This window comes from Perca fluviatilis, chromosome 23, assembly GCF_010015445.1.
Source record: "Perca fluviatilis chromosome 23, GENO_Pfluv_1.0, whole genome shotgun sequence".
NCBI classification, from domain to species: Eukaryota; Metazoa; Chordata; class Actinopteri; order Perciformes; family Percidae; genus Perca; species Perca fluviatilis.
The window spans coordinates 19157462-19180617 of NC_053134.1; the positions used below are offsets into that span (position 1 = coordinate 19157462).

The 23156-nt window shown below is 42.0% G+C and overlaps 1 protein-coding gene across 4 annotated transcripts in view; it reads right to left on the reverse strand.

Moving 5' to 3' along the window:
- sox5 (SRY-box transcription factor 5) overlaps positions 1-23156 on the reverse strand; it is a 241631-nt gene that overhangs the window by 128853 nt on the left and 89622 nt on the right. For 2 of the 4 annotated variants that reach the window (XM_039791408.1, XM_039791405.1), the window contains 2 exons: positions 9762-9840; positions 4563-4632 (listed from right to left, as the gene is read on the reverse strand). The gene's annotated coding sequence lies outside the window, so the exon portion shown is untranslated. The remainder of the gene's footprint in view (positions 1-4562; positions 4633-9761; positions 9841-23156) is intronic. The other 2 variants (XM_039791407.1, XM_039791404.1) reach the window with 1 other exon arrangement.

Consider the following 23156-nt stretch of genomic DNA (forward strand, 5'->3'; position numbering starts at 1 on the left):
GCACACCGCAGGCGCTGACAGTCAGTCTTCTAGCGACTCTGGCTCTCAAATGTCAGTCAGCTACTACCGAGGGAAGCATCCACCCTGAGGCTTAAAGCTTACACGCTGTTCTCATAAATAAAATTTAAAAAAACTATTAATACTCTTTTGAAAAGTGGAAAAACAATACGCACAATAGCTGCATCATAGTGTATATTCCCTTACGTAAAAAAAAGTGCAAAGGAATTAAAAAATAATGTAATATTGGGGTCAAAATCAAATTCTTTTGATCAAACCGTTTTAGTTTCAGTTAGTTAAGGATAGGAGATAGACGTGCTTAGTACAGATGAAGTGCGTATGAAGATGAATGTATGTTTGAATCAAACTTTCTAATCAATTTAACAAGATATTAAGATATAATGGGTGCGCTCATTTGTTTTGTGGGCTTGCTACATATTTGTTATATTTCATGTATAAGACTGTGACCTTTTGTTTTGCTGGTGTAACCCACGTGAAATACAGGGCTACTAAAATCCTGTTGGTCATTTAGGGCTGTTGCTGTTAAGTGTTTGCACACGGGGCGCAATCTGGTGAAAAAATAAATAAATAAATAAATAAATAAAAAAAAAAGTAAAATATGTATTCTGCTGTTGAGATATCAAGCTGCGTGCTGGACGTGCTGACAAGCAATTGATGAATCTCCAGCTGTGGAAGCGAGATAAAATAAAGATCTGTCTGGAGAGATTGCATACTCTAGGATTGGAGAAACAATTGAGATGGCGAGCCAAGCCCAGCTAGACTGTGGACGGTTGTGGATGCGGTGTGGCCTACCGTGGGACCTGCCCACAGAGGACATCAGACTTGCTTGTGCACTCATTTGGAACACAGATAAGTAAGAACACATACACACCTTAAGCTCTACCCGGGTAGCAGTAGGTGTAGTAGTGTACACACAGGACAAGAACTGAACTGTTTGAGCTCAACTCCTTAAAAGTCGAAGGAGTGTTCGGTACAGGACACGTGGCTGTTGTGGTTGCTGTGAAGCAATAAAAGTGTAAATTGTTCAACTCAATACTAACTTAGCTAGATGTTAGCGTCTCACACACTCATTGATTGGACTTGTGGCGCTACAGTAGGATAAGATGTGTTTTGTTTGATGGTGTGTAGTGTATACGATGTGTTCTTGAAATGGAAATGAAACTGTTTCCTACTTTGCGACTGGCTCATATGGCTATCAAGTGAAAGTATTTCTGTTTTACGGGATTCGCCTCATCAGCAGACCAACATTAGTATCCAAAATACTACAGGTTGAAGGAATGTGCTTAGGAATGTCAAATACATGTATTTTGTTTGCAGAAATGTATGACTTAACGCCAATTCAGAGCAGCTGTTATGAGAGCAAGCTCAATTCTAATAAAGAGCTGGCGCCGTCTTTGTAAAGCATACACAGATGTCTCATTTACTAAGTCACATATCATATGGACTACTTGTAAAGAAGAAAAGAACCATGAACAGTAAAAAATGTTCCCTTTCTGCTAATGAATGGGTCTGTGGAATTCACCGTTCCACACAGAGACAAACATCTCAGAATGCCTCTGCACAGAAACAAGTTAATAGGAGAGCAAAAGCACCTTCGGGCTACTTGGGTCACAAAGGCTGATGATCCACAAACCTAATTTGGCTTGGCAAACCTAATCGTTCAAAATGGATCGAATACAGAGTCTACTGGAGGCCTCTAACCGGTTTACTGCGAGACAAGGAGGGGAACAGGCATTGGCATTGTTATTCAAACCACAGAAAAATTGTTCACTTCCAATCACATTTAAGGAGAAGGACGTCAACTGCCCACAGGGTTGAGCGCGTGATGGTGTTAAGGTGCCTATTATTGCCCCACAAGACTGCTATGATGTATTTTTGACGGTCAAGTGCTCTTCAGTGGAAAGCAATCGTATTGCATCGCATACAGTGGTATACACAGTCCAACCTGTACAAACACACACACATAAATACAAACATATAGAAAAGGAACCTGCAGATACTCACACACATATCATGCCTGGAGTCAAGTGGAGAGGGAAAGAGATGTGTGAGAGAATATATTTAGAGTGTAGACAATGAATACTAATGAGAAGAGAGCGTGGCCCAGACCATAGGGCAGGGGTCAAAGCCTCACCTTGTTGGTTATCGGTTATCCTTTAATATCCAAGGCAATTGACTGAAAACTGACATTAACATTAAAGTCAGAAGGGAGAAGTCACATAGCAACACACTGATGTATCCTATGTATGTATACAGTACATACCCGTACAACCACATCGTGTACTGTCTGTAACCAAACAATTTAGACCGAGCATTTGAGCATTACGTAATTTCAAGGAATTATGTTGGTTGTGGAAAACATTTTCATCCAGGCCAAGTCAAATATTTCTTTTTATATATTTCAAAATCACAGCAAAAATCGTCCTTAAGGGGGCTTTAAAAAATGTACGTGACAGCCTCCTCTTTAGTGGGTGTTCACACCGAAATCCGCCCTGCATTAAAACAATGTGGAGGGCTGCGTTCGTTCAGGCACAGGTGAGAAGTGACAATCAATTAGGGCTGTGCAATTAATTGGAATTTTAATCGTGATTACGATTTTGGCTCCTCGTGATCACAAAAACAGAATAATCGAGAAAAACTATCATTTTGCACATCACGTTTTGCAAGTAAACTCTTATTTTGTCTTGTGATCTGAATGAAAACAAAAGTGTTCAAATGGGAAAAGTATTAAGGGAAATTTCACACTTCAAGGTGTTTTCACTGTTGATTTGTTTAACTTTTTCCACTGTTTTTTTTAGGTTCAATAAATGCAACATCTTTCCAAAAGTCAATGAGTAATCGTGTTAAATAACCGTAATTTCAGTACTGACCCAAATAATAGTGATTATGATTTTGTCCATAATCGAGCAGCCCTACGATCGATCCAGAAAGTCAAGTTTGAGTTACCGTGCATTTTTAGGGGCTTCCCAGACGCCAAAAAGACTACACAGCGGTTTAAAGCGCTCTCACATTGGATTTAACAATCTATATTTTTATACCACATCTTTCATAGCAAGGTAAATAGTGGAATTAAAGCATTAAAGTTACAAAATAATCCAACAGGATTGTGTGCTCACACTTATGTGATTCCAAAATTTTGGAGGAATCCTTCCATCAGAAATTCCCCTCTCTCTCTTTAGAACCATAGTAATTTGCAGGCAAAGTTTTTGCTGCACGTCATCACTTTAACAGACACATCATACTGCACTTAACTTTCATGCCAACAATCATTTTGTCAGAAGTGTTGGTTTTTTTTTTTAATGGCGAAATGAAATGAACAAAATTCATACACACTCCTCACTTTTACAGTCAACTTGACAGCCACTGGTGATGTGAAGCGATGTGAAGGTTGGTATTAAGTGGGAGAAAACAGTCAATGCTGCGTGGTGATTTTACGGTCATGTCATTGACATTTTCGCATTGCTGTTCAAAAAACAAATGTACAACTGTCAGACGGGAAACAGGCCGAGCATAAGGTGGTTAAATGACAGGTAGGAAAAAGGTGGAAGGACGGGCAAACGCGGTGCTAATGGAGCCATTGTGGATGCAGTCAGAGAGGTGACGCTCTGTGGCCAACAGGGAGCAGACAGCAGCTCTGACCTCCCAATCTTACATACAGCGCAGCCACTCTCACGCTGTAATTACCTGTCACACTGGGAGTGGCTGTGTATCTGTGCATGTTTTGGACGAAGGGGTGTGGTAGGAGACAGCACTTGCACTTGACCCGACATGCAAACCAACCCCGTGTTTCCCATAAATGACATAAAAAAAAAAAAGCACAGGCGGCCGCGCAAACCTGCCTGAGACCCTGCCTCCCCTGGCCCTCTCCCTTTCTGGCTCCCAGTAATTACCTGTGGGCCTATGGAGGGGTGGGAACCATTGTGTGCTGCCTGTGTAGCACTAAGGGAGATTTGGGATTGATGCACACTCAGCGACCTCTCTGATTGGGGTTAACAGCAGCCTCATTTGCATGAGGAGATGGGGCTTTCATTAGCCACAGTAGCAAGACCTCAGGTGCAGAACACACACACACACAACACACACACACACACACACACACAGAGAGGGTCAATTATTTAACCTTTCAAAAGACACAAGGTTCTCTTTGTTTTTTTTGGGGGGTGTATGCAAAATATCATCACATTTGTCTTTGTGGATGAACTTTTACCGGCCAAAATATGCCCAAAAATGTGTGAATACACAAATAGATTTTAATGTGTGAGGATCACAAGTATAGATAGCGAACTTGGCCATTCCATATCCGTTTTCTCGTAAAAAGTTAGCATGGAAAGGGATAAGCTGGTACTGTGACGTGGCGAAAGGTACAACAAGAGAAATCGCTAGAAAATTTGGTGGCATATGAAGACGTTTAACAAACAATGTCATCCAGCATCCATTTTCTTCATAATACATTCTACAGTATTCTATAGTTTTGTGAGTGTCAATACTGTAATTTTACTATGTTGCTCTATTCTGTACACATGACATCATATTGCATGTCTGACCGTCCTGGGAGAGGAATGACGCCCTTGTTGCTCTTCCTGCTGAAGTTTCTTCTCTGGTTTGGTTCATGATCTGTGGGACAATTTTCAATAATTAAAATGGATGTTCTCCCATTTTTGGCTGCCTTATATGGTAAGTAAAGTATTGTGTGGCAAGGTAAACTAATGTTCCCCAATAGCCTGTCCAACAGTAGCGCCACTGAGCAGAAGATGCTTAAAACACACCAACGAAAATTACGATAATCTAGAACAAATGGTTTTCCCCTTTATGGGAATGGCTTTTAGCAGCTATAGCTCTAGCACAAAATAGTGCTGAGATACAGCAGGTCCGGCCTTGGTCAACTGATTTTAGAATTAGAATTTATACTATTGAAACCCTTAATACTACATAATGCAGTCACTTGGACACACAGAGAGGACCTGCCAGACAATATACAACTGAAGAAAGCTCAGTGCAGATCTGAAATAGTCACGCAACAAAGAGGACACTTCACTCAGTGACACCTACAAATGCTCTCTCTCTTTCTTTCTCTCTCTCTCTCTCTCTCTCACACACACTCATACACACACACACACAGTCACACATAGTCACACACACTGTCCTGTGCTGTCATGTATAATTCAGCGTGTGGCCGGGCGGGCAGATGCCTCATCCCCAGGGGGTCCCATCATGCCTTTGCTAGGATGAAACATTTAACAGCACAGGACAAAATGGAACACGCTCAACAAATGAACGGGAAGGCTTTATGGAAGAACACACACACACACACATACACACACACACACACACACACACACACACACACACACACAGTCTCACTATCACATGGATGCTTTAAAACAGACATAACCTTTCACACATGCGGAGCTCAATTAAAATCTGTCAAAGATTTAGAAGAGAAAGAGATTTAGAGTGTTAGGATCTTTTTAACTTAGAAACACACAACATGACATTTCAACATGGCATTTCTACATTTTGATGTTTTTGTACAAAAAAAAAAAAAAATCTTTTATCATCGTGACCTCCAAGCCCCAATGCGCGCACACCCACACACACACACACACACACACAGACACACACCCATGTTCAGAGAGAAACACTGGTTCTCATTTTTAAGGCTGGGGAAACAAATGGCCACTTGGCTGAGCATGCATGCGCACACACACACACACAGATACACACACGGACACACACCATAAGTGTGTCGTTAAATGAGGCACCAAACAACTGTAAGAGTGCTTTTACAGCAGCCTCCTGGGTGAATGACTGAAGAGAAACCGCAATATGGGCGTATAATATCAATATTGTTCCATATTCAGCACATGACGGGGCAAAGAAGAGGAAGCTGTGAGTGAGTGAGTGAGTGAGTGAGTGAGTGAATTGTGTGTGTGTGTGTGTGTGTGTTGTGTGTGTGTGTGTGTGTGTGTGTGTGTGTGTGTGTTGTGTGCTCAGAGGCTTATGTATGAACGCATGCCTGTGCTTGATGGAGCACAGAGGAAGAAGCTCTGTAAGTGTGAGCAGATGCTGGTGCTGTGTGTGTGTGTGTGTGTGTGTGTGTGTGTGTGTGTGTGTGTGTGTGTGTGTGTGTGTGTGTGTGTGTGTGTGTGCGTGCGTGCGTGCGTGCGAGAGAGAGAGACTAAGTAGGCCTGGAGCGTGGCCAGGCTGGTTGTACACCGAATATTAATGTGTTGTAACCTCGACACATAAGGAGCTGCTGGTGCTGGAGAGGAGCCTCCTCTGATGACATCACACAAGGAGACAGGGACTCCTACCTGATGTAGCACACTGAGGCATGACTCCTCCTCTCCTCTAGTTTCCTCTAATCTAACCTCGTCTCCTCACACATGTTGTCCTTTACCCTCCTCATCTTCTCCCTCATCCCTCGTCTTCTCTTTTCCTTCCATCCCCTTTGCTCACATCGCTTCTTTCTTAAATCTCTTCCTCCGACTCCATCCCCATCTCCTTGTTTCCCTCTCCTCCAATCTCCCTGTCATAGAACAGTGTTTCCTCACGCACAAATGTCCTCCGCCCTCCCCATCTTCTCTTCCACACCTCTGTTCTCCTTCCTTTTATAAAACCTATGTTCTCCGCCCTACATCTCGTTTTCACCAGCCTTCTTCCCCCCTCTACTCAGCACTCCTTTCTTCATTTTCTTCCTCCACCTCCATCTCCCTCTTCTCCCTCTCACCTTTTCTGTCCCCCACTCACCCTTCTTTCCTTTAATCCAACCTAGGCTTCTCAAATTCCTTCACCTCAGCTCCTCTTTTCTTTTCCTTCCATCCTCTTATTCTCTCCTCTGCTCTCCTTCTTTTCTTCAATCTCTTTCACCACATATATTGCCCTATTCCTCTTATCCCTCTCTCCTCCTGTCTTTTACTCCTCCATCCTCCTTCCTTTTAGGTTATCCAACCTTGTCGCCTGATGTCTGCCACCCTTCTCCTTTTCTTGCTCCTCTTCTTTCTTCAATCTCCTTTTCCACCTCCATCCCCCTCTTCCCTGTTACTTCCCAACACCACTCTCCTCTCCACTCGTCTCCTTGTCTTCGTTCCTCTCCTCACTTCTCCTTCCATAACCTTGCACTGTCCTCAGCTCCCTTTCTATCTCCAATCTCTTCCTCCTCCATCCCCCTCTCCTTCCACCACCTCTTGTCCATTATTATTGCCATTCTCCCTCGTGTGTGAGTGTATATGATTCAGGCTGTACAAGTCGCTTTCTTTCCTTTATGTCTCTCTCTCTCTCTCTCTCTCTCTCTCTCAGCTCACTGCCAGGCTACCGCAGCCCAAACTGTTCAGCTGCAACCGTTCCAAGCCCAATAATTACAGCTTGTCAGAAAGAATTAATTTTCTCATTTCTCATAAAGACGTGTAAAAAATTACCATGTTATTATAACGCCGCCACTCTCTGGAGGCACCAACGAAAACCAAATTTAATTTCGGAAATTCTTCCCTCGCACATTAAATTAAACACATAAATAAGAGTTTAGGAATTGGGGGGGGAGGTTGTTTGGGAGGTGGGGGGGGGGAGCATATGTTCGTTAGGCTGGGCACAGCAATGGGTAATGGCCGTCGTAATGTTTTGATGGGCCAGGCTATTGGTAAGCACCAATGCATTTGCATGATCACCGTCGCGGCAGGCAAGCGAGCTGCCAATTAGCTCTCTCCCAGCTCTGGACAGAGCTGGGAGAGAGAGGACCGGGGATCTGTTGGCCATAAGAAACACGCAGCAGGATACGGAACTAAGCTAATTAACAAGCACGTATGGAGAATAGCATATTTCCTGCAGGGAGATGCTCTGCGAGATGTGTTGCTCTTCACGGAGGATCGGTTACTCTTATGAAAATGTTTATGATTTACAGTAAAGCAAGGCTTTGCGTTCAATGGTGCAAATACCAACAACAACAAAAACATGGCAACAGACCTTGCATGAAGATGCAATAAAATCTATTAAATATAATGAATTTGTGCTTATTATTTTGTGCTAGAATTCTATAATGCTCTTTTTGCTTTGCTCACGTTGTTTTGTCAAGGCTCGATAGGCCATTGCTAAGTGTGCCGTGAGTGGACACTGATCTGGCTAACGCTGGCGCATTTACAGAAATGTTCATTAATGTGCATTGTCCTAATCAAATCAAAAAAATCACAGAAATATACAGAAAAATACATAGAAAAATATCCATATTCTAAATCTGCAACATCATGTAAATGCAGTAGTAGAGTGGATGTTTTCCTCTAGAGTAGAAGTACACAGTAAGTCAGTAGTAGGCCTAGGCTATACCATGTTGGTGCATACTAAGTGCTTTAGTGGCCTTCTGTAAGTAATTTTGGGGTACAATGGTTCGGGAGGAAGCTAAAAGCAGCAATACCACAGGCCAAGCAATCAGCCCGTTCCAAACAAGCCCATTTTCAACGGGGCACTGTGCTAGTGATTACAAACAGCATGATATCTGTATGTTATGTTTTCATCGGGTTTGCTTCTTTGCTGCTCAGTTTCTTTTTTGCGATGGGATTGAAAGGTGGGATCACATTTCTGGAGATGGATAATCCATCTTTTCCCCTTGTGTGAGCTAGCTAGGTAACTGAACGTGAAACTGATGCAGAAGACCAGCCCCTTCTCGCTCTGCCGGGGAACTCCCACAACGAAACAAACCCAAACACAGATGAACGGGGTGTCCCCTCCAACTCTCTGGCACAGCGAAGGCAGGGACTTTCCCTGCCTGCAGCACAGGACACAGCACACTCACAGACACAGACACACACACACCCTCTTCCAGTGACACACAGAAAAAAGGTCACCCCTGGTTGACACACACGCAGTGGGCAGATTCATGGCCGATCTGACAGGGCTGCTCCAAACATTCATACATCTACGCATGCACAAACACACTACCACACACCCGGGCCACGGTCAGTGTAACCAGTGCCAGCTAAATCTCCTCAGCAGAGCAGTGATGAGGCCGCAATCTGTGATCATGACACTGCCTTGACACACACTGTCTGGACTTCTCCGCACACATAAACACACAAAGAGGCAAGCACGAGAGCGTGCAGACCGTATCAGCTGAGCCTCTGTTTCACGGTCATTTGTGTTGGGTCTGCGTTTGCTACCGCTGCCCTCCTCTGACTCCAGGCCATGCTCGCCACACAGCAGCGTCCACTGCTTTTCGTCAGCGCAGCCGAGCATCCCTCGGGATAGTTTGTCACTGACGTGTCACAACATTTACAGAAATTCAACAGTCAAATTCTTTATTTTTTTTTTTTTTGTGCAAAGTTTTTAGATGAGCAGTCAAAGTTCTCAAGATAGAAACAAGTGACCGTGCAGAGAATAAGTGGCTTGTGTAGTTAAAAGCCCTGCCAGCTGCCGGAAAAAGACAAAATATATCAGTTTGGCAGCTGGTTAGTACATTCTAGCGCACTTTTCAAGGGAATAAAGTTAACCTTTTCCTCATTATGAAACTTAGTAGGGTTGCATTGCATGATCAGTACTGAGGCTACAGTACTGTGGGTATCTATGATTAATTTATCTTAACCAGTATGATAATTGACTGTCAGCGCAAAGGAAAAATAATGTGTGTAAGAAATTAACAACAAAAAAGTATGAAAGTGTTTAGCTGCCTTGGAGTAGGTTATTTTTAATAACACTAACTGTCAGTGTATGTAATGTACACAATAATAGGACAATAGGAGATCAGTGGGAGCTCCTACCAGTAACTTGACGGGTCAACCTGGAGAGAAAAATGTCTCTGAAGTAATCAGATCCTCTGTCTGCTGGCCCCCCTCACTCCTGGACAAAAAGAAGAACAAAAGATGTATTAATAGCACAATATTTATGTCATCTAAAGGCAGATAATCAGATGTGCATTACCGTTGTGTTAGAAACACATGGAGCAGGGCTTCTCAAAGTCTGGACCAAGGTCTGTTTTCAGACCGAACGACGAGTCAATCCGGAACCGGCCCGTACCCCGTGTTATGAACACAACACCTTATGAAGTGTAACGTTTTCTACTTCTTACTGATCAATAAATTGTTAGTGAAGTTGAATATAGAGTAGTGTAACAGACCGTAGTTGATCTTCCTCTCCCTTAAGACATAAATAGGTCTGGACTTATTTTTACAACTGAAATAAAAAATGTATTAGAGAGAAAGTAGGCTACCGAAAAGAAGGTACTGATACCGAATTCCAGGTAGTGGTATCGGTACAGAAGCTGACCAGGAAAACCGAGTACTCAACTTGAATATATACTGCTCAAAAGTTATAAGTGAGTTGATAAACTGTTTTTGTTATGGACAATCGTTCCGGACCCCTGACCTTAAAAAACAATTCAGATGTGGACCTTAGAGTGATACGGTTGAGAACCCCTGATGATAGAGGTTAGAAAGCAAACTGGGGAAAAAAAAGAAGAGATTGTAAGCAAGCAGGGGTTTTCTTGGTTCAACTTTCTTTAAAAGGTCCCATGGCATGAAAATTTCACTTTATGAGGTTTTTCAACATTAATATGCGTTCCCCCAGCCTGCCTACGGTCCCCCAGTGGCTAGAAATGGTGATAGGTGTAAACCGAGCCCTGCGTATCCTGCTCTGCCTTTGAGAAAATGAAAGCTCAGATGGACCGATCTGGAATCTTGCTCCTTATGAGGTCATAAGGAGGAAGGTTACCTCCCCTTTCTCTGCTTTTCCCGCCCAGAGAATTTGGCCCACCCATGAGAGAGAGAGAGACATCATGGCTTTCAAACAAGCAAAGTGGCCACACCCCCACCCTTCACCTTGCCCCCCTTCTCCTCCTCAATAGCATTTAAAGCTACAGACACAGAAATGGCACGTCCTAAGGAAAGCTCATTGTGGGACTGGCTCTAGTGGCTGTAATTCTGCACCAAGGCTGAATTTCGGGAAAGAGACTTCAGATACAGTATTAGGGGACCACTAAGGTCTATATAAAAGAGACTTCAGATACAGTATTAGGGGACCACTAAGGTCTATATAAAAGAGACTTCAGATACAGTATTAGGGGACCACTAAGGTCTATATAAAAGAGACTTCAGATACAGTATTAGGGGACCACTAAGGTCTATATAAAAGAGACTTCAGATACAGTATTAGGGGACCACTAAGGCCTATATAAAAGCATCCAAAGAGCACCATGTCATGGGACCTTTAACTCTTTTGTCTTATAGTTCTTATATCAAACAGTTCTACCCTCAAATGGATAGATCCCAAGTTTGCCTGGATAACTGAGTTGTTCATTGTGCATGAAATAGTCAGTTAAGAGAGAGAAAGTACAGTGAAAGGAGGTAAGCAGGCAAATAAAGACACAAAAAGTGGGAAGGAAGTGTCAGAATAAGAGTAGCTCACGGCAGATTAAATCATTCTAGTTTACAGATCCTCTACTCCTTTCCTCTCATTCCTTCATTCCTCCTCCTTTTCTCTCCCTCACCCACCCCCCTCTTGCTCCCTACATTCCTCCTACCCTCACCCCCTTCACACCAACATTCTTCCATCTATAAATATCAACAAGAGAGACTATAGAAGTACACACACACACACACACACACAGACACACACACTGCAAACACACACAACAGTTAAAACCAATGAGCACAGTGGCACATTGTGCCAGCAGAGCCAATACACACTTCCACGGCCATTACTCCCCATGGAAACAGGCGAGCGCATTCGCACACACATGTGATGTTGACGTTGTACCCGCACAGTGGCTGCCTTAGACAATAAGCTATTTCAGGGCCAAATCGCTGACAAAAATCCATTTTTCCACCCCACTAAAAAAGATCAGGAATGAGGGAGGGAGAAAGAGCAGGATCGAGAGAAAAGCTGAAATCAAATAAACAGTGGCGTACATCTCTCTTAAGCTGGATTTATCTCTGTATTTTGTCATCATTCTAATTTATTCCCCAACCTGCTTACAATTACTGCCTTTTCAAAACTCATATCGCCGGCTTGTTGTTGTTCTCAGAGAGATTGCGTGGTATCTGAAAATGAATGAGCGGGGGACTTGCATAAGGTGGAAAAGCTCCTAGTGTACTTTTGTAGATTATCCACTTGATACCGATTCATTTTCTCTCGCACTTGTCACAGTTTTGTAAAGGAGGCGATGTAGGACAAACATGCAAACGCACACAAAAGAACACAAGTGCACGCACGCAGACACACACGGTACTGTAGAGTGTAGAGGAAGGGAGTGGGCTCATCATCTTTAGTTGTGATTACAACACTTGGCAAGCTCTCCCCTGCCTGTTTGCCTGCCTATTGCCTTACAAATGGATTAGTAAGCCCTGTTCCATTTGTGTGTGTAGCTTCTCTGAGATTTAGGCTGACTTACAAATAACACCAATCAGATTTGGGAGCAGCCGTTGTGTAGTCTTTTTTTTTTTTTCGGGAATATTGGCCGATGTGATTTGGGGACAGGACTGCTTGTATACGCTTAGTTTGGAAAACCTTGGGACTGTGTACACGTGTGTGTGTGTGTGTATGTGTGTGTGTGTCTGTGTGCACGTCTGTGTGAAGATCTTACACATCTCATAATAAGGAAGTCTGACTGCAACTTTTGGAGTCAGTCAGCGGTTAATCCATGGGAGGCCTGCTCGCTCATCCCTAGTTTACATGTACTACAGAAGAGGACAACACTGATCTGAGGAAGAGAGAAAAAGAGAAGATTTGGACAGGGAAAGCATGGTACAAGATGATGAGTGTGGTATAAGGGAAAAAGCAGGAAATTCTCTTTTCTATTTGGGGGATTGGCGTTTGTTGTTCTTGTTGGTGCAGGCCAAATGCACAGTGGTAACACAAGGAGCACCCGATGAGGGAACTGCAATTAACAATGCCACTGCGCTCATCATTTAAATTCTCTTGTATCTGGATAAAATCCATGTGAGATTTAAGACACTTTCATTTACATGTAGTCACATATCTGCTTCTCCATTAGCCGGATCACATATCTGGCTGCAAAGCGTCTCGGTCGAGCTTACTCCAGCTGAGAGGGTGGTGGGAATGCATCTGGAGATGACAGAAGAATGACTTTTTAAAGTTACAAAAGATACCAGTTTAGCTAGCTAGCTAGCAACTATCCATCAACTAACATAAACACACGGGTGAATCCTATTTATGAACGAGACTAAAGTTGAAACGCCCCCACAGGCTCTCGCTCGCGTCGCCTCCTCACCCACAAAGATCGATGCTCTCTAACTCACACAGCTCATTCGGTGGTTGAAGTGATCAGCGAGCACATATTCGCTACCGTTGCTCAGCGCACACTCTAAATGATCGCATGTTTTGAAACGAGTTTTCATCTCGCATGTTTAATGAGACGGGGAGAAGGACGGCTAATTTCAGTATGACTTCAGCTGCCATCACCACAGGGGACAGACTGGACAAATCCTGCTGAAACATTCCGAACTTGCGCGGAAATGTCTTTGCGGAGAATGCGATCTCAACTCGCTTAAAAAAATATTGAATTTTTGCCGATACAGAGTCCCAATCCGACACCTGTATTTGCCTAGATAATAGAGCTGCACACCGTTTCTTTTGTCCACAAAAATATCTAAGTAAACAAAGTAACTAAAAGATGGGTTCAGCTAAATTAAATTAACATATATAGCAAAAATAAAATGCTTGCATGAGTCGAATTTGGAATGCAATCTGATGTATGAAGACTTAATGGGTGGTGAACAATGTTCTCCTTTCTCAATACAGTATCCGAGAGGTGTTCATTCAACCCTTTGTACGTGTGGACGCCTGTGTGTTCTATAGAGAGCATGACACGTCTATGAAGATTCTAATACTTTCATGTACCATGTGACCCTAAGCAGGAACAAAACAATATCACAAAAACATATGGTGTAATTGCACGAAATGTCCCCTTAAAAATATTGTATTGATGTTATCTTTGTTTATTAGTATTTATTTGTGCTTGGCATCAAGGAGCCGATCCAGGTCAGGGTCATGAGACTTCTTTGCACAGGCACTAACTACATGTGAGAAAATAATTTCTTTTCTCTTCTTTTTAACAAACAAACCCTGTCCACTCTCCTCTATTATTTATACATTAGAAAACATTAGAAAATTGAGAGCACCAATTGGAGTGTTTGGTATATGGGAGAAGTGAGAGTGTGCGTGTGTGTGCGCGCGCGCGCACATATGTGTTTCTCCCGACCCGGGAGTACAGTTTGTGTGAATAAAGCTCTAAGCTGTGCTTCCATTAAGCCTCTTTCAACACAATGCCTTTCTCTCTCAGAAACTCTGTCTGATGGAAATCTGCTTTTGTTGCCACAGTTCAATGTCCCTGCTATCTCCTGATGGAAGGAGAGAGAAAGGAAGGCCTGAATGGGCCTCTATAGTTTTATGTTCCAGACAGTTCACGCACACACATTATGCCAAATCACACACACTCCTTGCTCCTCTACAATGAAATCAATGCTCTCAGTTTTCCTCTCTGTGCACAGCATATCACAGTGCCAAAGGCTTCTTGTGATCAAACACCACATCATGTTCTGCAACTTCTGATACTGATGCTAACACAGTGCGGCTTTTGTACTCTGGTGTGGCTCTTCGTTCACAATGTATTCATGTTTTCCTTTTTTGGATACTTCTTAATTATTTTCAAATTTTTCTATTATTCTTACCGTGTTGTGTGTTTCTGATTATATCTCTCCCATGTTAGCTTTGTAAGGTATACTATCCCCGTACCTTGTATTAGCATCGTCTTTAAAAAAAAAAAAAAATCCACAAACTGTAAAGTCATGTGAGTGTGTAACTCAAATCAGCAATGTAAAATGTGGCATTTTAAAGAATTTTAAGAAAAAAATAGCCAAGACATTATTTTGCCTCTACATTTTTGACCAAAATGACATAATCATGATTGCAGTGACTTTATAGCAGATGTCCACAAAAGGGTTTTTCTTTTTAGCAAACTGTAAAAGCAAGCAGAAAGATATATCTAACATGATTTGCTCACATTCAACATTTAGATTTTGGATTGCATGTTTTAATATTCGGCTCCACAATCTCGGCACTGTCTGTGTGTTGGGTTGAGTGGGTCATACAAGTGAACATATCTCAGGAAATATGTCTGGTTTGGTTTGGATAGGCGCACTGGGCTGCTGCTCCCAGGGCTACCGTGGGACCAGGAGTCTCCCGGGATAAAGCCTGATTGTTGGGAAGATAAAGGCCGCTAACAGAGTGGACAGAGAGGGGAGGGACCACAGGACCGTCCCGCCAATGGCTGCCACACACACACACACACACACACACACACACACACACACAAAGAAGTGAACCTAAACAAGCACGTAAGCATTATCTACAATGGTTCTGCAGTAGCTTTCTACAGTAGTTTCGCATTCAGAAGAACAAACACTAACACATTGTCAAAGTGGTATGTTGGAATGTGTTGGTGAGGTTATGTAACAAGACTGTGTCAACAGTGAGAGTCCGACAAAGACAGATACAGAGAGAGAGACGGGACAGAAACATTCACATATAGATTGAAAGCTATCGATCCAATACCGCAGGGATCATTTGGCAAAACATTTGTTTTAATTAAAGGTGTGTTTCTAAGGTGAACCACATAGAAGACAGCAACAGGGAATGAGAACAAGTTAAAGGGATACGCCACCGTTTGTTTCAAATAGGGCTTATCACGGTCTCCCCTAGCTGTAACGCATTTTTTGTGCATGCATTGTTTTAGTCCGATGCAACACCGGCAGCGCCGCCGCTAGTTAGCTTAGCATAGTGAATGGAATCCTATGTTGTCGGTTAGCATGTTGTGAGTAAAAATGAGCCAACAAAAGACAAAAAAAAAAACCTAATTACTTGCACTGAGACAAAAAATGTGTTGGCCCACCTATCTACAGCCAGGGTAGACCGTGATACGCCCTATTTCAACAAACGGTGGCGTATTCCTTTAATGCACAAACAAACGCAAACACAACCTCCACTGCTGGCCAACTGAAAGCTTCTGACTGGGTGAAATGGATTCTAGACGGGACACAATGAAGACAGATAAGGACATCTTAGCCTGTAACCTCCTATTGGCGAGGTGACCAGGGTCAAAGACACCCCTGGAGTAGAGAGAGACCGCTGGCGATTAACCACCGTTAACCGACAATAATAATTTTGACCGATTAATACTATCATCTCTTTTTTTTTATTGGTTTATTTGATAGGGACCATGCATATTTATGAACACTGTTGTATAAAAACACCATATAAATATGCCAGAATTAGTAAAACAATAACTACTTTCCATCTGCAGTCGCTAGGCAGGTGACATAAGACTAACAGAGAGACAACCAGCAGCCATACAGCACTCATTCACTATACATTAAAAAGGTACACATAATAATGGTGACATTGACAAAACAAACAAGCAAAACAAAACAAAAATGAAAAAAGAAATGTGTGACTGTTTTGATAATAACAATATTATAAAAAAAAATGCTATTAAAAAAGGTTTATTGCAAGTCTTTAAATCCTTAGCTGCTAGTTACCTTGCTAGTGCAAACTTTGCACTAGCAAGTTGCTTTTTAAGCTGCTTTTTTTTCTGCTAAATGCGTGGCTCTTTGCTGGACCGAGCTCACAGCGGAGAGCTACATGACACACGCCACTATATCGATGAGGACTGAAACACACCGCTGACAGGTGTCTGCGGTGGAGACAGGTTCAGACATACACGCTGCGGACAGCTGTGGACATTTACCAGTCGCGCGGACGTGCAAGGGGTTCCAGGACAGTGGCTGCAAGTGTCCAAGACAATGCACGCGAAACCATGGCTGCACGACTGGTACAAGTCAGCAGGTGTCTGCAGACGCTGAGTGCGGAAAGTATGTCTGAGCGTTCTAGACTGGTGAACTGGGACTCCGTTGCCTACTTGTCCGTTAACAGTTAATGATTAGTTAATGAGGGTCGGCTATCGGTCAGAAAGAAAATATCCCTAGAACAAGCACACATTGATACATTCTTATATTAATATGGCAGCATATTATGGTTCGGATTCCTTTATGAGTGTATAAGCAAAGGCTCCTCAGTGAATGAAGGGTCCGTTTACCCAAAATCACAAAGATTACCCAATCTGTCGTCAAGAGTTGTCCAGTTGTCAAGTAATTCCCAAAAGTGTTTACTTATGCTGTTGTTGTTGAATTGTTGGGATTTTCCAATTCTTTGAGCACAAAAAAATGAAGGTCTGTTCACCTACATAGTATTATGGTAGAAAAAGAAATCTCAGAGTCATATATCTCAAAACCTCAGCAAATAAAACCCAAACTCTCTGCATACCTAGATACCAATACATTAATTAACTATACCTGCTTATCCTTGAGGGTGGGCTGGAGCCAATCCCAGCTGACATTGGATGAGAGGCGGGGTACACCCTGGACTGATAAACAGTCAATCACAGGGCATGCCTAGATACCACTAGAGGGAATTGAAAAAAATGTGCCTTCATGTTATTAGGGTGCACTAACCCTTTAAAGGGGAAGTAAAGAGCGATATACGAACAGTATATCGCTCTTTACTTCTTTACAGTGTGTGTGCGTGTGTGAGCAGTTGTAGCATCTGTGAGGGTCACAATGTTGAAGTCCAATCTTGTTTTAGCAAATTAATAGTGGCGTTCTCAGCATCCCTCCATGAGCACGCACAAACACACAGTTGCATCGCATCTTTGCCACTTAATCACGTTACTCACGGCCTGCCGCACTACAACACACTCACACTGACGTTACACACCAACTCCAGCTCACTTACACAAACTGTTGATACACAGCTCATACATAAACATATAAAGTATACAGTTCTTATTTTGCTGCAAAAAGACTTATGTCCCTACATAAGTACATCTGTTGTAGTAGAAAGATTGCTTATACAGTAGTCTAACACGGATCATTACATGTATACAACAAGCCCATACATTCACATCTAAACAGTTATATAAGTTACTTATCTAATTCACTATTCAAAAAGTATCAACAGTGAAGGACTTGCATTGTGCTATGCACTAGATAAAATCCTTCAATCTTCAATTCGATCCATGTGGACAATGGCATTGCCGCAGCCATTTTATTTATTCCTTCATTCATTTTAAATGTATTAGGGCTGTAATGCTGCATTCTGTAAATGATAATGTTAACAAGAAGAAAATGTACTATTATTATATCCAATGGGCAAATTAATGCCCTGGAGCGCATTATATGAAAAGAAGATTGGTCTAATATCATACAAACAATACGCCATTGGGTCCAAAGATGTCATCATGAAGCACAACTTATTGGGACAAATGTGTTTAGCAATTATGCATCAGTGACATCAGGGTATTGTGTTGTTTGTTCTATGGACAAGGACACATCTCAGTACCTTGACCCCTTCTCAGAGGTGGTCAATAGCTATTCAAACCGAGGGTTCCTTTTGAAATACGACATCACCACTTTCCTTTACCAAGTCTAAATCAACCTGGGTAATTAGAATTATATAAACAAGGAAGAATGAGAGCTTTTCTTTCCTGCCTTTGTGAGACAGAATGGGTGGATTGCATTTTTTGATGGATGTCAATAGAAACACCAGATACACAGTTAAGAGACCTTGTAAAGACCTTGAAACAAACACACAAACATGTAGCAGAGAGAAACTCGCTTGACAAACATCATACTGCCATAATGTGCTTTTCTCTAGGGCTCTCAAACCAAAAATCTACAGCAGTGTCTTGTCTGCTCTGTCCTGTCCTCACCTCATGTGGGCAGTTCATACTAAAAAACGGGTCCTTATTAAACCTGTTACATTGCTTTCATGTACTGTAAATAAAAAAAGGTGTCCTGAAACACAGGATCAATATGTGTTGCACACATGGAGGCATTAGTTGTTCTGCCTCTATTTCCTATGTTCATTCAATACATTTGGTTACAGTGTTTGCACATCTCAATGCCATTTTCTCTCCTTTATTAATATATTAAAAAGATCTCTGAGGCTAGCATTGTGTGCAGTGTTCAAACTAAATAAATGACTATGAAAATTGTACAATATGAAATGGTAAAAGCAGAATATGAATGGTATAGTATGAGTTAGGGGTGTTGAAATGAATCACTGCATCGCGAATCGGACGATTCTGCATCGATGCAGTGAAAGACCATAATCGATTATTGCCTACTGATGTTACTTGTTGATTTTCCGCTCGCTTGCTTTTTTTGTTTCTGCCTTTTGTCGTAACTTTTTGATATTAATGAACGTCTGTTACATTCAAGCCATTACCAAATGAGTTGCTACAAAGCTAATTAAGACTATCAGCTCCACACAACTCTCTCTGGATTTCTCAGTATGGCTGTGTTCAGAAGATTGTGGCGTCCGGTGAGATAATTACCTCTTTTTAATCCTCTGTGTTCTCCTTGGCTACTAGTAACTGCGTGGAGGAGGCAGGGGAGGCGGGGGGGGCAGCAGTGCGCGGCCCCGGTAGGCTTGTATCATGTGGACGCGCTGACAGTTTTGTTGTCATTACTTACAATTCCTCATGGGGGCAGAAACTACGCACTATAGCTTTAAGAGCAGATACAATGAAAAGGGGTGTTCATATCTGACTGTCGATGAAAACCACATGTAGCAATATATAGTAATATTGAGGAGGTGAAGCATCGTGATATTGAATCGATTCGAATCGTTGACAGGATCATCGTAATCCAAGTGAATCGTGAGACCAGAGAAGATTCACACCACTAGTATGTGTTGACTGATGGACACGGTACGATTTTGTGTCTTGTTGTTCTCATAGATAACAAGGTCAGGGGGACAATGAAGTATATAATCCCTCATTTGAGTGGATGCTAACATGGACTATTGGAAAGTAAAGTGTAAGTTATAAATACATACATGGTTGCAAAAAAGCTGACACTTAAACCTGTATGTCTAATACACATAAAAGTCTTTCTGATATCAGTTCAAACACTCCAAAGTAGGCCTGCACGATTCGGGGAAAAATATGAATCACGATTTTTTTAGCTTAGAATTGATATCCCGATTCTCTGCCACGATTTTTTTCTCACGAAGTGTAATGTTTATTGCACACATGAACCATGACAAAACAAAACAAATTGGCAGTACCAAACATAGACTTTTAGCACCTATAGCACATTGCGCATCACCACAAGCCTGTAAACATAGAGGCTTCAATGAATAAAGAAAATAAAGTACATACTGGCCATTTAAGTACAGTAGGCTACCAAAAATAGTGACATATAACACACTGAACTAAATATGACCCTGATAGAGGCTCTATCTGAACTCCTTGAACATGTCTTTACATAATTAAAACATGTCAATGTCAAATGCTTTCAATAAATTAATTGGAGGAAAAAAAGTGTTTGGCAATTTACATTTTGATAGTGCAATCCAAATACTTTGGACAGGGTTTCCACACCACTTTCTTCATGGCTCAACTACAGAGAAAAGCAGCCACGATTATTAAATCTTTACGTATAGTGTAATATTTTTGCGTTTTACTTGGAAACCAATTATACAACTAAGCAAGCCTAGACTGATACTTTACATGATGCACCATGATCACAGAGATTTTAAAGTTCAAGACTTGACTTTGAATTGTGTGTATGTATGTATAAATAAATAAAAGAAGAAGATTGGCTGAAAATCTATCTCCGACACAACTTAACAGCATGATGCAGTAAACAATCTCCAACCTCATGCATTGTGCTTGGTGTGATGTCATGTAAGGTGGATGCAAAGTATTGCGGGAGCGTTGCATCTCTATCTGGAACAGTGCAGTCATGTTTGAACGAGTAAACATGGACAGCCAAAAAGCTGTTTAACTAGTTTAATTAAAGGGGGGGGAAAAAATCAGTAATGTTTCAATATCCATGTCTAAAAAGGGGATTCTTGATGGAAGAGATATAGCATTAGGTGATACTGTAGTTAACGTCCTGATGGACAGAGGTAATGAAAGATTAGGAGAAAGGGCCAAAGTTAAACAACTCAGGCTTGTTTTCCTCTCTTCTCTCTCTCCCTCTCTCTCTGACAGTTGCTGTACCATTAACACCGCCTCCACAATTAGTGTCTTCTCACCAGCTACACACTCACAGACACAAACACACTCACACACGGTGACACCCCAGGGCCCTGCACAACCCAAACAGCATAATTAGACATCCCCTAAACAAAGCACACACTCTGTAATTACTCTGTAATATTACATAGCACAGGGGACTCAACAAAAGCCATTTTCCCTGGATCAACCAGTGGCGCGCACACACGCGCACACACACACACACACACACACACACACACACACACACACACACAATTGTCCCATGTGTCTGTGTAAATTTCTACTGACTTCACCAGACAGAGAATTCCCAATGGCTGTTGCCTGGCTTGAGAGTACATGGTAAGTGTGTGTGTGTAGTAAATACTTTACCTATAGGTATGTGTGAGGTTGCTTACATAAATGTATGTGCTGTATGTGTGTGTCCCTAAACTCGAAATTACATGAAAAGGCAGAGCAACTGAACGTCTTTATCTTGTGTTACTCAGTGCAGGGAGACAGCCATGCTAAGCATGCGCGCGCGCACACACACACACACACACACACACACACACACACACACACACACACACACACACACACACACACACACACACACACCTCTCTCTTTCCCTTCCTTTCCATCTCGAATCGGAGATGACTAATTTCTCCAAACAGAGCAACAGCACAAACACACTACGCTGATACTGTTGTTGTGTTGTTGACAGGACTCCCTTCAGCTTCAACCCCCCCCGACCCCCCACATCTGACCTTCCTAAACACACCCACTCTGTTCTTCCTCCCCACCCCATCCTCCCCTTTTTTCCACCTCTATGCCTGTAAGTCAGTGCAGATATTGCTCCAAGTCCAACGGCAGTAAATTAAATCTCTATGCCAAGCCAAGTAGTGTGAAATCACATTAGATCTTAATCAGGGACAATTGTGTTTGCCTTGCTGGTTGTTGTTTTTTTTCTTTTATTACGGGTGTTATCTTTTATTGTGTTCAGTTTTATTTTTTACAATGTGTACGCCATCACATGGGAAATACCCGTTAATGACTGTAAGTTTTGACTACTTCCTAAGTGTCTTTAAGCAGGCCAACTGCTGGTCTTTTGGCTGATGTGGCACTCTGCTTCCACATGGCAGAGCTCTGCATGACCAATAAAGTCACGTCACATTCCATCACTGTTATTTCTCCTTTGAAGTTCAGGTGTGTGTTGTCAAATTATGAGTAACTTCACCTTAGATAACAAGAGCCCATGAAGGGTGAGCGTGACACCATGAATGGTTTCCATGTTCTTAGCTTTCTTTAATGAGCTGCATCACACTTTCCAACAACACTCTCCCTCTAATGATGTCCGTTTTCGGCTTACAGACCTTCTCTTCTTCCTTATCTCACTCTGAGCCAATCAACGCAACTTAACAAGTCTCCTCCATCATCACTAACTTCTAACAATCTTAGGCATTACTATACTGGTCAAACAAAGAAATAGACTGAACTGTAAGACATACTGTAGAGCAGTGAATCCCAACCAGCGGTACTTGTATCCCAAGGGTTATTTCTGCATTTGCCAAGGGGGTACGCATACAGATGTGGAGAACTAATAAGAAAAAAAAATATTTGATTAAAAAAAATATTAAGCTGTAACTCCTGAAGTCTAAACAGTTAGCTCAAGGCAATGAATAATTGCCTGAAACACTTAGCTTAAAGTAAGGGATACATTGTTGAAATAGTTAGCTTAAAGCAATAGATAAATGGTTGGTAGTTGTTTAACAAAAGTTGTAATGTACTACCTGTGAGTGCAAAAAATCAATACAGAAATTGTGGGAAAAAAAAAAATAAGGATAGAGGGTTGAAATAGTTAGCTTAACATAATGGATAGATGGTTGAAAAGTAAGCTACATGGAATGGATTAACAGCTACAATAGTTAGCTAAAAAATGTGAAGTGCTGCAGATGCGAGAGATAGCTAAATTGAAACCGGTGAAACTTTGGCCGTCAAACCACCAAGTTGTTCTGCTGCCTCCACTTGTTGGTATCACAAAAGTCAATGTCATTTATTTCCTTTTTTTTGTAGCTA